A 17,955-nucleotide genomic window follows, 5' to 3' on the forward strand; every position below is an offset into this window, starting at 1 on the left:
TAACTGGAAAAGACATAAGAAAACCTACTTATGACAGGATAGCTGTCTGTAATGTGTGGGTGTAAGGGAGGACAAACATATACTGCCTTATGGTAAGCGTTAAGTTTACAAAGATGGCTTCAATGTCTTTAGTTACATCAGGGAAAAGAGAAACAATATCTTACAATTATTTCATGTAAACACTAGGCAAATGCAAGTTAAAAATTAGTACAGACTGCTTTATTTTGGGTTATAGAAATTAGAATACTACACTAAATTATCTATCAATGTGTCTCTGCCATCATTTAAAAGGTCTCTGATATAGTTTTCTTTTTCTAAAATATACACTTGCTTAATTTCTCTTATTTTTAAGATTCATTATTAACCATTAGATTGTTAAAGAACTTTAAAGTGGATGCCAGCGCCATACACCTTAATTCCAGCACTCAGGATGGAAAAACAGGCAGATCACTGAGTTTGAAGCAAGAATAGTCTTGATATAGAATATAAGAATATAAGAATAGAGTGAGCTACAGGACAGCCAGGGCTACATAGAGAAACAAGAAACACTGTCTTGGAAAAACAAAACAAAGTAAGAAAAGAATTTTAAACATTTTTCCCTTATCCTTTTTAGAATTTTCTAGGTGCATTTGATAAAAATAACTTTTTGTTTTAATCAAACACATACACACACATACACACACACACACATATATATATTTATGTATATATGTATATATATACACGTATATATACATACATATACATCCTTTAAACCTGTGATTTTTGAGACATATTTTGAAACATCTACTACATGTCAAAACTACCAAATACTAAAAGAGATTTGAATTGTTGGTCATAGTGGCATAGTTAAAATAATTGTAGGCTGAACCCAGAAGAAAAACATACAAATGCATAATGGTGTATAAGTAAGTGAATTTTAAAGTAATTTGAAATAAATTATTGATGTTTATTGATGAATGTCATAAAAATATGAATGAGATGATATTTAAATGTGGTTTTAGCTCTTTATATACTTTTACTATTGCTTGCAAAATAATGGTCAGGAAATTGATTCTTTTGAAATTTAACACATACAGTTAGCCTTTGCATTCACTCTTGTACCTTTCTGGAGAGAAGCTCTTTTAATTTTTTTTTTTATTTTTAATTTTTCTTGAGACAGCAGCAGATCACCCAGTATGCTAACAGAAGCCATGGTCTAAATATACTTAGGTTGACATAGCTTTTTATAGTCAAACAACTTCTTAGTTAAAAGTATAGATAGGAATGGAACGTTAAAACAATATATTTATAAAATAAAAAGGGAGAGGTATATACCCAAACACCACAAATTTATTTAAATCATACTCTTTTTATTTTAAATTAAAAAAAAATGTATGCCAAGGAACTTTCTGCTGAGTGTCTAGGGCTCCCTTCAACTAGGCATACTTATTTATGTCTAGGTGAAAAGGAAAGATCCACTTACAGGCATATGGCATGATCCCAGCCATGTATCTAATACGAGGAAGAGGGCATGTTTGTGTTTTGTCTAATAGGATGCTGAAGGAGCATGGTGGCTGCCAGGATGATTGATGAGACATGCTGTTGCTGAGACAAAAAGAATGATGCTGACATGTGAGCTTGCTGTGTGCCCTAACAAGAGTGACTAGGAAGCTGTATTAAACATATGTTCCTGACCCACGTTTGCTTGCCTATATCCCACATGGGACAGGCTTCCTTGCCTCAAGTTTTTAGACCTTGTGGGATAGAGAATCAAAAAGAGAAATGATAATGACTCTTGTATTTTTCTTAAAGGTGACCAGTTATTCGGACTCAATCATGTACTGATCTAGAAATCAATCCAATATTGGAAATAAGTCTTCATTTGGAAAGCTGGATCTGGACATTTTAAGAGACATATTTGGAAGTTAGCTGCAGTTTTCCATGATGTTATGATAGCAAGAGATAAAGTTGGGACAGGATCTGGATTTTAAACAAGGGTTAGTGCATGTTTTAAGGCTCTTAATTGTCAAGCTAAAATTGGTTTTGTCTCTTCTACAGCATTTATTGTAAGTTTCATTGACTGTATACTTTCTAATTGTGTTAGTATGTTGAAACCTGGCATGTCTGTTACAGGGGTTTATCAACCAACTTTTGTCTTACTTCGCTGAGTATTAGAAAACCTTGATTCTCTGAAAAAAGCTTGAAAGTGCTGGAAGAAGTGAGTAGGGCTTTAAGCAGAAGCAAGAGGGTAGCAGGCTTGATTATTGCTGATATAACAGCTTTAATTACATTAATTTCTAGCACTTCTGCTTCTACAATAGCTTTGACATATGGAGTTAAGACAGCTATTTTGTTAACTATCTAGCAAAAATGTTACTAATATACTGAGTATATAAAAGGATTTATATAGGTGACTGGAACAACAGATTGATGTTCTATATCCTATTCAAATTATCTGAAGGAAATGCAGGGTTCAAGAGTTAGGAGCCATCTCAAGTGTCATGACAAATGCCTTTGGAGTAGTGTTACTTCTAAATATACAATGACTGTAAAAAAAAAAAGTTTAAAGACACCTGTTGGATATTTGACATAATTCTAACACTTCTCTAGGTGTTTTAACTTTGCATAGTGAGATTATGAATTTAAAGAATGCTGCTCTGTTGAGCTTTGATGCTGCAGATAATGCCAATAAAATTATCTATGGCCTGAGGTCAGTATTTCCACTTTGGTCAAACCTTAGGAATGGCATATATGCTTGATCGTGCTAGCCCTACTTGTCCTGGGAATAGTTTTATTCCTGCCCATCATATTAAAGCTTATCTTTAACAAAATCAACATGTAGGCAGCCAAAGTACATGGCTTGAACCTGAAAATGGACCCCCAGACAGAGTTATTAAATTAACAGGCTGGCAAGCCAAGGATGGGTAAGATTCAGCACAGAGCCTTCCTTACCAACCTAAGACAGAAGCACATTGTTTTTGATAATGCATATTCCATGATGGGTAAGGAAGGCATTCTTGTCAGAACGACCTTAGACAGTCTCAGTCTGGTTTATGCAATAAAAAGGGGGAGATGTAGATAGCTTTTGGGACTGTCTGGCAGGAATCTGATATTGGCCAAGGACAAGGAAATGGGCTGCTTGGAAGGAATCTGACATTAGGCTGGAACAAAGAACTAATTTCAGGCAAGATTCTAAATCTTAGGCTAGAACAAAGAAGTAATTATGGGCAGGAATCTAAATCTTAAGCTAGAACAAAGAAGTAGGTTTTAGGCATGTAAATGACTTTGGGCTATGATGGGGGAAATAGGCTCAGATATTTTGGTCATCCTGATAAGCCCTTAAAAATAGTGATCACAGGAGTGATCATGGGACTCTGTTTATTGTCATGCGGTGCATGTTCTTTGACTATCTGGGTTGATTGTCTTGCCTGTTCCTTGACTATTTGCATCTATTGAATTGCTAGTTCCTCAATTTAGAACTGACCTTAATACTTGTATGTAATTTAAACAGTATAAAAGCAAAAAAAGGAGGAGGAGGAATGGGATAGAGGGTTAATTGGGGGGGGTTATGGGGAAAAGGGATAACATCTGAAATGTAAATAAAGACAATATCAAATTAAAATTTAAAAAGTATAGATAGGATATATTACAGATTTGCTAATTCTTCTAAACATATTTTAAAATATATGTAAGTTATATTTTTAATAACAAACAAATAATTTATTTGCTTAGCATTTATGTTATAAATGTTTGCATAGCCATAATAACCCTACTACATAAAATGCACTATTATGACCTATTGCTAACACAGATGAACATTGCTAAGGTTTGAATGACAAAATGGGTAACATAGGCCAGGATAACATCCTATTGTAAATATTTTATTTAACATTATTCATAATATGTAAGTAAGGTATATAGAATTTTATTCCAGACAATTTGCTTCTTTATTCCTAAAAAACCATACACAGGGCATTTGTTAGACGGTAACAGGAAATTATCATATTCTCATTTGAAAATACTTTTTCTGATGGATATGTAATAGATGTAATAGAAATGAAGATGTAATAGAAACAAGGAACTCAAGTATAGGTTAAGATTTTAATAGCACTATGTATGTATGCATGTGTGTGTGAGAGAGAGGGAGAGAGAGAGAGAGAGAGAGAGAGAGAGAGAGAGAGAGAGAGAAATGTGCCGTGCCAACCCTGACCAGCAGGAATTAAGACACGAAACAACCGGTTCCTTCTCACAGCAGTTTACTCAGGATGCTTAGCAGTTGGTAGTCAAGATGGCGAGCCCGCGATCCCTTCCCGGGTGCAGCTTATAAACCCTGCCAGGAGCCCATGAACTCATGCCACGTGCACCATACAGCTGAGGTCTAAACAGCAAAACAACCTATGTGGGATAAACAATATATTTATCAGAGTGTGCTTCAGCTGTTATAGGCTTTTGAAAACCAAGTCTTTCATCAGGGTATATGGTTCTAGATGGCTGCAAAGTTGATCTAGCTGCTTTCTACTAAAGTCAGCTCCCAACAGAGAGAGAGAGGGGGAGAGAGAGAGAGAGAGAGAGAGAGAGAGAGAGAGAGAGAGAGAGAGAGAGAGAGAGAGAGATCGTGGAATCAGAAGGGAAGAGGGAGTGGAAGGGAGAGGGAGAGGGATGGAGGGAGAGAGAATGTATATTCATATGCTCATGTATGTGCCATGGGATGCATGTGGAACACAGAAGAAAACATGTAGGAATTGCTTTGCTCTTTCTATTTGGATCAAACTCTGGTTGTCTGGCTCAGAAGTAGGTGCCTTTATTTGTCCTTTGCTTCATCTCATCTGCCCTGGAACAAAGTTAGAAGTTCAATCTGCCCCTGACTTGTTGCGGAATTCTGTGACTATCTGTTCTCTCATATTAACTAGGCAGTGTGATAACTTTACTTCCTTAAATCCCAAAGAAGCTTAGGCCTATCAACACTAAATCATAGAGAAGAGCATCAGGGGAGAAGGAAGATGCTGATTCTGCATAGAAATACAAAGGATGCTTTTAGACAGAAGCCACAGTCAAAGCCAGGAACATGAATGATCATGGTGGTAAACAACAGCCATTTCCCAGTGTAGATGATAAACTGCCCCTGCTCACAATAATTTCACTCAGTGTATACATCTTGGCAAGATTGTAGACATAAAATACGCAAGTATGATAAATATCATAAATTGATACTATATTAATTAGTACTGTATTAATATATTAAATTTTTGACTTGAAGAGGAAATGATTGGAAAAGGAAGAGACAAGATAAATAGCAAGGAAATAATTTTTGGATGGACATGCTTAATCTCGAGTGATATTTTAGATCCATAGATTTTTACCCTGGGTCAGAAAACTGAAGATTAATTACATTCCAGTTGTTTATTATTTTCTAAATTCAATCAGGTTGCTTCTGTTATTCAAATATAATTTATCACAGTTAAAATAATTTCTGAATTATAAAATACATTATTGCCTACCCTTCTCTTCAGTCCGTGCACAATGAGACTAAATATTTCTAATGTTTGCAAAGAGAAAATAATTATAATATTTTAAACTGAATACATAAATAGTTTTACCTGGTTGTGTCTATTAAATATGTGCATAACAATTAGATTTCAATAATGCTGTTAAAAAGAGAGGAGTTCTCCTCCCTTTGGCCCTCCTTATTCCTTAGTTTCTTTGGGTCTATGGATTATAACATGTCTGTCCTGTACTTTATGGGTAATGTTCACTTATAAGTATGTGGAAAATAAAATAGACATCAGAGGTGAATGGAAAGAAGGAACTGGGTGAGGGAGGTGAAGAGGGGAATGGAGATGGAGTTATGGTGTGGAGAGAAAGGAGGAAGAAGAGGACTGGAACAAAGAACTGTAATCTGAGGGTTGCATCTCTGGGACTAGCATGAGCGATTCAATTTGAGATTCATCCTGTTGGAGAGAGCCAACCCCTGACACTACTAATGGTACTCTGCTATGCTTACAGAGAGGATTCTAGCATCACTCTCTTCTGAGAGACTTCTTCCAGCAGCTGATGGAAGCAATGCAGAAACCCACAGCCAAATATCAATCAGAGCTCAAGGAGTCCTGTGGAAGAGTGGGACATAGAAAGTTGAAGGGGTCGAGAACACCACAAGAAGACCACCAGTTAACCTGGGCCCATGGGAGATCACAGAGGCTGAACCACCAATCAAAGAACACGGAGCTCTTTGACCTGATACACATTTGTAGCAGATGTGCAGCTTGGTCTTCATGTGGGTCCCCTAACAATTGAAGTAGGAGTTGCCTCTGACTCTGTTGCCTCTTATTGGACCCCCTTCCTCTAGCTGGCCTGCCTGGTGCAGCTGAAGTGGGGGAGGATGCACTTATCTTGCTACAACTTGATGTCCCAGACAGAGTGGAACATAAGGGGGCTTCCTCAAAGGAGGAGGTAATGAGGGGAAGAATTTGTCAAAGTGGGACTGGAAGGAGAGGAAGACAGGAAGGCTGTGATGTGGAATAAATAAATAAAATAAAGAAAGAAAAATATAGAGGAGGCTAGTACACCGAGCCATATAGCTGCATTACAATACATATTTTATATATAACTTATAAGTTTAACTCATTTGTCTTGAAGATTGACATTATAATGTGGATTTTCTTCAATAAAATTATAGAAAAATAAGTATAATTTGTACAAATTAATATCTTCTTTCAACTTCCAATTGACTCATAAATTCTAATTTTTAATGTATTTGAATTACTTCCTTGAGAATTTCATATGACTTTGATCATGGTCACCCTCTCTCCCGAAACTCCTCCCAGATAGATTCCGCCTTCTCCTCCCACACAATCTGTGTCCTTTCTGTTTGCTTGTTTCTCATCAAATCCAGTTGGCAGTAAGAAAATACTTCAAATGTATGGCTTTCTGCTGAAGCATGATAAGTTATCAAGAGAAATGTAGAGAATTGAGCCTTTCTTTCACAGCAGCTAACAAGCATTGTACTGGCTTGTTTTGTGTGTCAACTTGATACAAACTAGAGAATAAGGTGAAGGAGACTCAATTGAGGAAATACCTCCATGAGACCCAGCTATAAGGCATTTTCTCAATTAGTGATCAATGCAGGAGTGCTTGGCCCATTTTGGGTGGTTCCATCCATGAGTTAGTGATCCTGGGTTCCATAACAAAGCAGGCTGAACAAGCCATGGGAAGCAAGCCAGTAAGGAGCACTCTTCTTTGGCCTCTGCATCAGCACCTGACTCCAGGTTCCAGATCTGCTTGAATGCCTGTTATGACTTCCTCCCGTAATGGACTATGATATGGAAGTGTAATCCTTCCCAACTTGCTTTTCAGTCATAGTGTTTTATCACAGGAAAGAAACCCAAACCAAGACAGGTGTCTGTAACTACTTGGCTAGGGATGGAATTTGTACCCATAACCTCTTTTCATGCTTAGATCTGGACTTGTCCTGTTCATGCTGTCAAGCATGCTGTGAGCTCGTATGTTCAGCTGTTCAGAAAATGCTAAGTTCAACTGTTATACATACTATTTTAAATTCATTCACTCATGATTTAGCTAGAAGCTAATCAGAATTACAACATTAAGCATGCAATGAAGTAAACTACTGTAAGCATTGCTCAAGTGCTGTCAATCACGGGGCTCAATATGGGAATTATAATACCTTGGAAAATATAGGTCGCCAAAGAAATTAATTTTGTGTTTCTTTTCCATTTGAAAACCAAATGCTGGTTAACAACTATCTGCTTCATTTTTGAAGGAAAAGGAGGAAACCATTTAAGAATATTAATGTTATAGGAGAAAATTATTAATTGCTTAAGAAGGAAGCACCATTTTTTTTAAAATGGAGCTTCCAAAGTGATTTTTATCCAGTCAGTTCATGAATTTAAAAAAGATCCAACAAAATTCCTGAAGCATGAAGGAACTATCAGTCATTACACATTAACATAAATGTAACATAATTTGCTATTTGTTGGATTTTCACATTTTCAGTTGAATATATGAAACATTTGGTAAGAATGGGGTTTCAGCTACTTTATGGCTTTCTTTTCTGTATTTCGAAACCATTTTCATCACATCTACTGTATTTTTTTCTTGTTCATATGTCGATTGTGTGTGTTTAGTTTCTAAATTGAAATGTACTTATAATTCATTATATTAATTTAATGCCTATTCAGTGATGATGGTTAGACATTAATATAATATTAAGAGTCTATGCCTATCCAGTAAGAATGGTTTGACACTAATATAATTTTAAGTGTCTGGGAGGGTTTTAACATATGAATGCCTCCATGTTAATGTATCTGTGTAACCACTACATGGAGAGAGAGATCAAAGTCCAGAAACTTCTCTGGTACTCCACTTTATTACCCTCCATGGACAACCATATTCTCATATCTACTAACATATGAATGCCTCCATGTTAATGTACCTGTGTAACCACTACATGGAGAGAGATATCAAAGTCCAGAAACTTCTCTGGTACTCCTCTTTATTACCCTCCATGGACAACCATATTCTCATATCTACTAACATATGAATGCCTCCATGTTAATGTACCTGTGTAACCACTACATGGAGAGAGATATCAAAGTCTAGAAACTTCTCTGGTACTCCTCTTTATTACCCTCCATGGACAACAATATTCTCATATCTACTAACACTGACTTCCCTCCTACTTTCTGTCCTTCAGAATAATGTTAATTGCATACTTAATGGATGCTGTACTTCTCCCTATATTATTCTTGCACAATGTGTCTGTGATATTGTGGTTTAGATTAGTTTTCTGTTTTTATTGCAGTGTAGGTTTCCTGTAAGTGTGCATTGTTAAAAACAAACTCATTTTTTGTTTTTTACCAATTTCAAGTTAAATTCCTGATATTTATCAATCCCCTATACATCCCTCTCTTCATCTCTGTCATCTATCATCATTTCTATGAAGCACCAAGTACCTTTTATACAAGTCTTGGGTCAATTTTGTCTCTGTTTGATCATCATGCTCCTTGTATTGTCAGAACTATTAATATTCCATTTTCATGAAAAGGCAGCACTGACTAAATGTTTCTCTGTCTTGCGTTCTTGGAACTCTTTTGTGCAGCATATACAGAGTCATTAATCCAAATGTTCTGACTTTATTCCTAGTGCTGTTTTTGGCCCAACATAGAATATTAATGCATTTTTAGTTGGATTGATTGAATCCTGCATGAAAAGCCTAATTGTTAATGTTTCTTCATGTGATGTCATTTGATCCGAGAGAACCAGACACAGGACACTTCTCATTTTGCAGTTCTTCTTTTGTGTGACTAATTTATAAAACTTTAAATTAGTTACTCAAATGGCTAAATCCAATAAAACTATTTAAAGTAATCCTGTTATAATATCTACATGCTTTAGGCAAAAGAAAAGAATGCTTCAGAAAATACATCAAAATTCTCTAATTTGTCAGTGCTGTCACAATCAATATAGAATAGATTCAATCAATATAGAATAAGCCAAATTATAATAAGTATAATTAAACATTTAATTTTAAATACTTAAGAAATTTAATATTTACATTTTAACTGAATATTTTAAAGAACAATTCCAAGTTTCAAATACATGGTTCAATATTGAACATTTTATGTGACTCAATATCATTTACAATCTCAAAATAAGTATTATAAGTAGTAAAGAAAATGGTTTATATTTTTTCTGAACCAAACTACCTTTTTATATTTCACAGAATAATAATTAAATTATAACTTAAATAACATGTTGAAGATATTATCTAAGAAAAATGGAAATAAAGAAAGGAAAAAATCTGCCATTTTAAAGTCATATCCTTAAGAAGTGTTTGAATATATATGTTTCTCTAAAGAATCATTGGGAATGTAAATTAAAATCACAGTGAGATGCCCTTCCCAGTTTATCTTAGATTTCAACTACTTTTCATCCTCTTCTTCATTTGAGTTTAAATCTACAACATAATCTGTTAACTTCTCTATGCTTTGTTAGATATCTCGTATGTGTCTTTTTGCACCAACATTTACAAAATTATCCCAATTAGAATCTGAATAGACTTTGCTATCCAGACACCCAATGCATTGTCGTGTTCGTTTTTTTTAATCTTCCTATTCAAAAGGGAGCTCAGGGTTCAATGACAGTATGATTTATAGAATCCCACTGAGTCTAGAAATCCATGAATGATTTTTTTTTTGAGTATGGTATCAATGTCAGAGCAAATTAGTGTACCAAGAACATGGCATCTGGTCATGAATTTCACAAATGCATTTAAAAATTAACTCCTTTTAGTCATAAAAGAGTCATAAGTAGTGAGTGATTCTCAGAGATGAATAATAATTATAATTCTGTCTCAGAATTATTAGATCATTCATACAATTAATTATTCTACAGTTCAAAGAAATTTAGGCCATGAAGATATTCTACACAACAGCACACTGACTAAGTACACTGATTGACATAATATCACTGTGGCATTGTCAACCAAGAGATAGTTCTAAGAAATTAGTCTGTTTATGGTACTTTAATAAAACATAACAATCTGGATAACTTATAAAGAGAAATTTCTTTTTCAAAATTCTGAGGTCTGAGAAGTTGTAAGATGAAGCACTAGCACTTTTGGTATCCAGTGAGAGACTTTCTTCTGGTTCCCAGTGGAACTATATTGGAATCATACTGCCATATTAGAAAAAGGAAGAGGCCAGACTCTGTCATCAGATGGAAGATGTGGAAGAGAAAGGCCCAACTTCCTAAGGCCCCATAGCAAGTATACTAATCTCAACCATGAGGAAGGCATCCTAATCAATCACCTCTGAAAGGCATCTCTCAGTATTATAACCTGTTCATTTCAACATGGGACTTGGGAATGTCACAATTAGATAGTGTGGGGCATGATTACTACAGATATCAAGTCAATGGTTATTGCTCTGTGTACTGCTCAGATCCATGGAAACCAAAAGATGAACAGAACAGATCTGAAGATATAAGATATAAGCAGATGAAACAAAATGGAAATTTTTACGTTTACTTTATACTAGCAAAGTATATTGTAGGCTGGTATGGAACAAGGAAGTAGACATTAAAGAAGTAGGTATCTTAGTTTTCTTTACTGGATATTAGAAATAACATAATGAGGATAATATTTAAAGTGGCCAAAATGACAGAGTTGGGTTCAATTTCATGGTTTCTCTTACCTTGTCTGATAATGAATTGTGCCTCTCAGAGTCCAAATGTTAGGGCTATAACACATTAAGCTCCAAATGTCAGAGTATTCCTTGAGAATAGTCAGGTATTTAGAAGTAAACTAATTACTTCATAATTTCCTATCCTCTCATAAAGGCTGACAGTTTTTACGTGTGTTTGAATGTCTTTCTAGACACATGTATTCAACTGTTTTCGAAAACCAATCTATGAGCATGGTATTCCACCCAACACACTTGAGAGAAAAAAAAGTGGAGGATTTTGAGGAAAATCAAGACTATGGGATCTGTCGATTAGTCTAAGAATGATAACACACAGAAGCCAAAAGGCTTGTAGGATGTTACATCAAGCCTTCTAAAGGCACAATTTAAAGACTGGCTGGAAGAAACATGGAACATGCAGAGAATCCACTTTTGGGGTATTTATCATAGAAATTTATCATCATAAAGAACTCCAAAGGCAGTGGAAAACAGGTCCTAAATGGAGATACTCAGAACAAAGAAACTATACTAGTTTTTAACTTATTGTTGTTGTAACAAATTATCCCAAATGTATTAAATTAAGCAAACAAATAAAAAATGTATTATCTTATTGTTAAGGACTTGGAAGAAAACAAAAGGGGAAAAAACAAAATAAAACAACAACAATGACAATCCCTCACTGCATTATAATCAAGGAGTTACTGGAATAGATTCCTTCTGGAAACATACAGAAAAAAAAAAAAAAAAAACCATTTCCTTTGTTATTATCCTTATTTCTGAAAGTCATTCACATTTCTTGGCCCATGGGCTCATGGCTCTTTATTCAAGGCTAGCTATGTTGGGTTGAGTCTTTTTATACTGCCATCCTTGGGCTCTGTGTTCTGTTCCACATTCACCTTAGAGATATTCAACATTATCATGATGATTATATAGGGAAATCTTATAAAATTTTTCTGTCTTATGGATATCTCTAAACGTCATTACATTGAATGACTACTGTTTATCCAGACACCATTTTCACTTGCTTCTCTACCATAGGAAATAGCCCGAGTAGATGATGTCATTGTTTCCCCTTTCCCTTGAGGAGGAAATCAGTGAGCCAGGAAAGAAGAAGTGGAAAAAGGAGATTGGGGGATTTGATAGCTTTGAATTGTTTTCCTCCGAAGGGTTTTAATGGCTAGCAACGGGAGTTTTCAGTTTCTCAAATTAGTCCTTAACACAAGACTGCTTGTGTCTGAGTTCCAATAAATACTCTGTCTTCTAGTATTTTCCTTTTTTTTTTTTTTTTTTTTTTGGAAACAGCCCTCACTAACATCTTGAGGGTGCTACACTACCCTCTGTGGTGTTCCTCATACTCATATCCTTAAATTGTCTTTTAACTGCATGAACCTTGGACTCTGACCTAATAAAGGAAAAATGTTTGTCAACTTCTTTCTCCTAACGAGTTTAAGTGTTATTTCCCTACTTACTCTCCCTCTTCATCTTGTAAAAAACTGAATTTATATACTCCAAATCAAATTTCTCCCACTTGGGGGCAATATTGCCTCTTCTGAGAATGTGTGGCATTTCTGGCAGGGGAAGTAGACTAATGGGATTTAAGGATTATCTGTTCACATAATGAGAACCTTGATTGTTGGGAAACTGAGAAACATGATTATCTATCTGCCTCCTGTTTTCTTAGCACACTCAGTCATGGGAACATAATGTTAACTGTGAAGGTAGCCTCCCTTTGAGAAGTTTTCCTTCCTGTTCAGTAATAAGAAAGGGTAAGTTCACATCTAAGATTTAGAAATAGACAGGAGTCCCATGGACCAAAGCAAGAATGTTTCTTCAAATTAAAAATAGACACTATTCCAAGCAGCTGGAAGCTAAATCTACTACTTCTATATCAACAGGATGAGAGTTTTCTGGGGTTATTGGTCTCTTTAGTAGAAAGGCAACTGTTCAGTAAGCCTGTTAAAAGAAACCAGCAAATTCACCAAGAGATTCCTCATTTGAATCAATGGAATTCTGGGGAAGCAAGCTTTCCAAGTCTACAGGAAGGGGCTCGATCAGTGACAGACAGAAGGAATTATAGGAAGTAAACATGTTGTAGATTAGAGGATTTGTTTTCTCAACCTAGAGCTTCCAATGAACTACAGAAATAGAGACTTTGCTGTCATACGATACATAGCTAATCTTTCTACTTCATTGTAAGAACAATGGTTGTCACTGGTTCTTTAGAGTTCAGAAAGACATTAACTGAAGTGCCATGGGTCTTTCTGGGTATTTGTAAGCTTTATACCTGTCACCTGGGCCAAGATACAGGAGTGTGTGCTGAAAAGCCAAAGTCCCAATTTTGTGAAATGTCTGTAGTGTGTCCCTTTGGATTCATAATGCTTGATCTTCTGGGGAAAGATTCTCTATTGACTGCTTTAGCAAGCTATTCTGTTCTCTGACATCTAACTGGTTTGGGACAAAAACAACCCCGAGCTGTGGATATGTGGAAAGGAAGGCAGATGCTTATTGCCCTAGTTTTTTCCATGAGGAATCCTTTGAGTGAAAATTGTGACCTTGTCTTATTAATTAGTTTCTTTAATAAGCAGTTGGTGGGTGAATTTGACTGTTTTAGATCTATTTACTTCAAGTTCCCCAAGTTATACTCTACACCTGATATATTTTCTTTTCTTATGCCCAATTCCAAACTGATATATCTATTTTTCTCATATGAATTCTACTGTACTATTTTAATGGAATTGTAGAGAAATATATTTCTATTTATACAAAATAATGTTCACCTTAAAACCCTCAAAGTTTATCATTACCTTGAGGAGAAAAAAAAAAGGCACATGTTTTGACCTAAATGATGTCTGCATTAACACAAGATAACTTCATTCCCATAAAAAAAAATATAAGTTTGTTTTCACGGGCCTGTTTAACAACTATATGTGCTATTCCACTAACAGATAAGAAATTTAAATATTTGTTTTTATTTTCACTGTTCTGATGATATGCAGATAAAAATCAAATGTATAACCAGTATGTCTTTTCTGCATATATTGATATATTCTGTCTCTGTGTGTGTCTCTCTGTCTCTCTGTGTCTCTGTCTCTCTCCCCATTCTGAGTGCAGTCTCCCTTCCTTCCTCTCTTCACTGTTCCTCTCCTCCCTCCACCTCCCTTCTGCCCCACCTATCCACTCCTCCTCCCATTTATCTTCAGAAAAGGGCAAGTATCCCATGGATATCAACCAACCATAGCATATCAAGTTGCGGTAAGTCTAGGCACCTCCCCTTGTATTGAGGCTGGATGAGGTAATCCAGCAGGAAAAACAGGGGTCCTAAAGCAGACAAGAGTCACAGATAGCCCCTGCTCCCACTGTTAGGTGTTCTACAGGACCAGCCTACCCAATGGTAACATATATACAAAAAGCTTTGGTCAGTCTTATACAGGTTCCCTGGTTGTTGATTCAGACTCTGTGAGCCCCTATGAGCCCAGTGAGGTTGATTTTGTGGGTCTTCCTTGACCCTTCTGGCTACTCTAATCCTTTCTTGTTTCTTCCTTGGGACTCCCCAAATTTGCCTAATATTTAGCTGTGAGTCTGTTTCCATCAGTTGCTGGGTGAGGACTCTCTGATGACAATTGGGCTAGGCACCAGTCTATGAATATAGTACAATATCATTGGGAATTATTTTCTATCCTAGGTCTCTAGAGTACCCAGCCCCTGGGTCTTGTCCCTCCAAACAGTGTCAGGGAAGGGCTTCTTTTCATACATGGGTCACAAGTTGGAAGAGTCATTGGTTGGCCACTCTCATAATTTATGTACCACGTTTACCCCAGAAAGTCTTGTAAGCAGAACAAATTGTAGGGCAAAGATCTGCTGTGTTGTTGTTCCAACCCCTATGCTGGAAGTCTCGCCTGGTTACAGGAGAAGGCCAGTTCAGGTGCCATATTCACCAGTTACTCGAAGTCTTAGATATGGTCACACTTATAAATTCTTATGAGTTTCCATTACACTAGATTTCTAGCTTGTCCCAGAGATGCCCACAATTTGTTATTTCTCCCAGTACTCTTTCACTCCATCTCCACCCCACCTGATCTCTCCTGTTCCTGTACCCATCCACTAACCTAGTTGCTCTCACCTCCACAACAGTACACCTGTGATGTCTAGTCTATTTCCCTTTCACCAGGAGATTAAGGCTCCTCATTGAGACCTCCTGGTTACTTAGCTTCTTGGGGTGTGTGTATTGTAGCATAGTTATCTTTTATATTTATTATTATTATATTTCATATGGTTATCTTTACAGCTATTATTATAAGTGAGCTCATACCAAGTTTGTTTTTCTGGGTCTGGGTTACCTCACTCAGTATGATCTTTTCTAGTTCCACTTATCTGCCTGAAAATTACATGAAATTCTTCTTTTTAACAGCTGAGTAATATTCCATTATGTAGATGTACCACAACTTCTTTATTGATTCTTTGGTTGAAGGACATTTAGGTTGTTTCTAGTTTCTGACTATTATGAATAAAGCAGCTATGAACATATTTAAATAAGCATACTTGTGATATAATGGATGATTCTTTTAGTATATGCCCAGGAGTGGTTTTGCTAAGTGTTGAAGAGGATCAATTCTCAGTTTCCTGATAAACCGCCATATTGATTTCCATAGGAGCTATACAAATTTGCAATCTGACCAGTGGTAAAGGAGTGTTCCCCTTGCTCCACATTCTCTTTCGCATTAGCTGACACTTGCATTGTTGATCTTGGACATTCTGATGGGTGTAAAATGGAATCTCAGAGTCATGTTGATTTGCATTTCCCTGATGGGTAAGTATGTTGAACATTACTGTAAGTGATTCTCAGCCATTTGAGAGGCTCTGGTGGGAATTTTGTTTAGATCAGTACCCCATTTTTAATTGGATTGTTTGGTTTGTTGATGCTGATTCCCTGAGTTCTTTACATATTTTGGATATCAGCCCTCTGTCAGATATGGGGTTCATTTTTTTGTTCTAGTAATAATGTTCTTTGCCTTACATAAATTTTTCAGTCTCATCAGGTCTCATTTATAAATTGTTCCTCGTGCCTGTACTATTAATGTTCTGTTCAGGAACCACCCATATGTTCATATGTTATATATTCTCAAATATAAAATCAGAATCAAATTCCATTTCTAATAATAAATGATATTCCATTTGAATTGAATAAATTATTTTTATTGCTTTGTTTCTGAGTTACAACAGAGTAAATCTCTTACCTTTCTTGAACTAAAATAGACTATCAATACTTTATTGATTAAGTAAAATATGGACTAAAATGTACTTTAAGTCTCATGTAGTGAATACAAGAATTTGTGTGAGTGGTCAGAGGTTGTCAGGCTCTGCAGCAAGTGACTTTTACCATTGTTCTGTCTCCATAGCTCATGTTGACAATATTAGCATTTTATGACATAGTTTTAATGATAAACACAAGTATATATTCAGTATAAGTGTAGATACTAAATGATTAATGGTCACACTACTGAAATTAATGATCATAATATTCAAGCTCATGTTATCCATGAAAATATCCAGTTTCAGTTTTCTTAATCTCCTTAATTATAGTGAATTTTTTTGTCTTGGTATTTTTTTTAGATCTAAATGTTTCAAGTGCATTATGTAGTTTAAGGGCTTACAAAGAAGAAATACCTGCTTGATAATTCAGAATGCCTTTGGTCATACTGATACATTTCTATACAGCTTACATAGATGAGTGTCTACATGTGTAATTACTAACTCAAACATTGGTCAATTTTCAGTTTATTTATAGGACTTATGGATTTTTGTTTGTATGAATGATTTCTTGTTTATCTTCATTACCTATGTATCAGAAACATGAACTCTCAGAAAATAAAATAAAGAGATATTTCTGAAATTAATAATGCAATTATCTGGGTAATGCTCTTACCTGTTTTATTGTAATTAATATGTATCGTAAAGAAACAAAAATCAAAGATATAAGCTATGTGCCTCAATCATACTTATTCCAGTAGAAGAAATGAGAGCCAATAACCCTTCCTAGATTCCTCAGTTCAGTCTGAGTTTACATCTGTTTAATTAAATTTTTATTAAAGAAAGTTATTATTTAATTGCAATCAGTTAAAACTACTATACTTAACCCAACAATACTTTTATTACATCTTAGATAAAATACTGATGGATGTTGGCATTGTGAGCTCCAGCAAAGGAGTAGTTAGGTTTATGATGTGTTTAGTTTGGATTTGCAAGGGTCAGTCTATTCCTTTGCATTGCCCTGTCTCTGCTAGATTTCCCTTTGTAGACCTGGTTTCTCACACTGTTCTCTGTGACAGCTTACCAACTCATGAGATTGACTGAGTTCTGAGCAAGAGATATTATTATAATATGGGCATGTTTTACTGGATAGAAAACAGAAGTATGTGCTGTTTACAGTGCCTTGGAAAATTATTTTTTAAAAAAGATCTAAAGTCTATACAAGTAGAAGTAATCTATAAAATCATAGATATAAGCACAGTAGTGTGCAACATTTCACAGGTATTTTTATGGACAAACAAAAAATATCATAGGTAGAAATACAGACCAGACAGGCAGAGAGATACACAAAGGGCTTGCTTCAAATTGATCAGTTCTGGCTTTGTTTGTCAATATGCCAATACTACTAAACATTAAATCTGAAATCATTGATCCAAGTTACATACTTTTCATAAGTGACTCCATCTATTCCATCTCAGGCTTTTTGTGGCACACCACATAAATGATCCCCAGTTTGATTGGCCAAAGTTCT

The sequence above is a fragment of the Arvicanthis niloticus genome, chromosome 22 (assembly GCF_011762505.2).
Source record: "Arvicanthis niloticus isolate mArvNil1 chromosome 22, mArvNil1.pat.X, whole genome shotgun sequence".
Classification (NCBI taxonomy): domain Eukaryota; kingdom Metazoa; phylum Chordata; class Mammalia; order Rodentia; family Muridae; genus Arvicanthis; species Arvicanthis niloticus.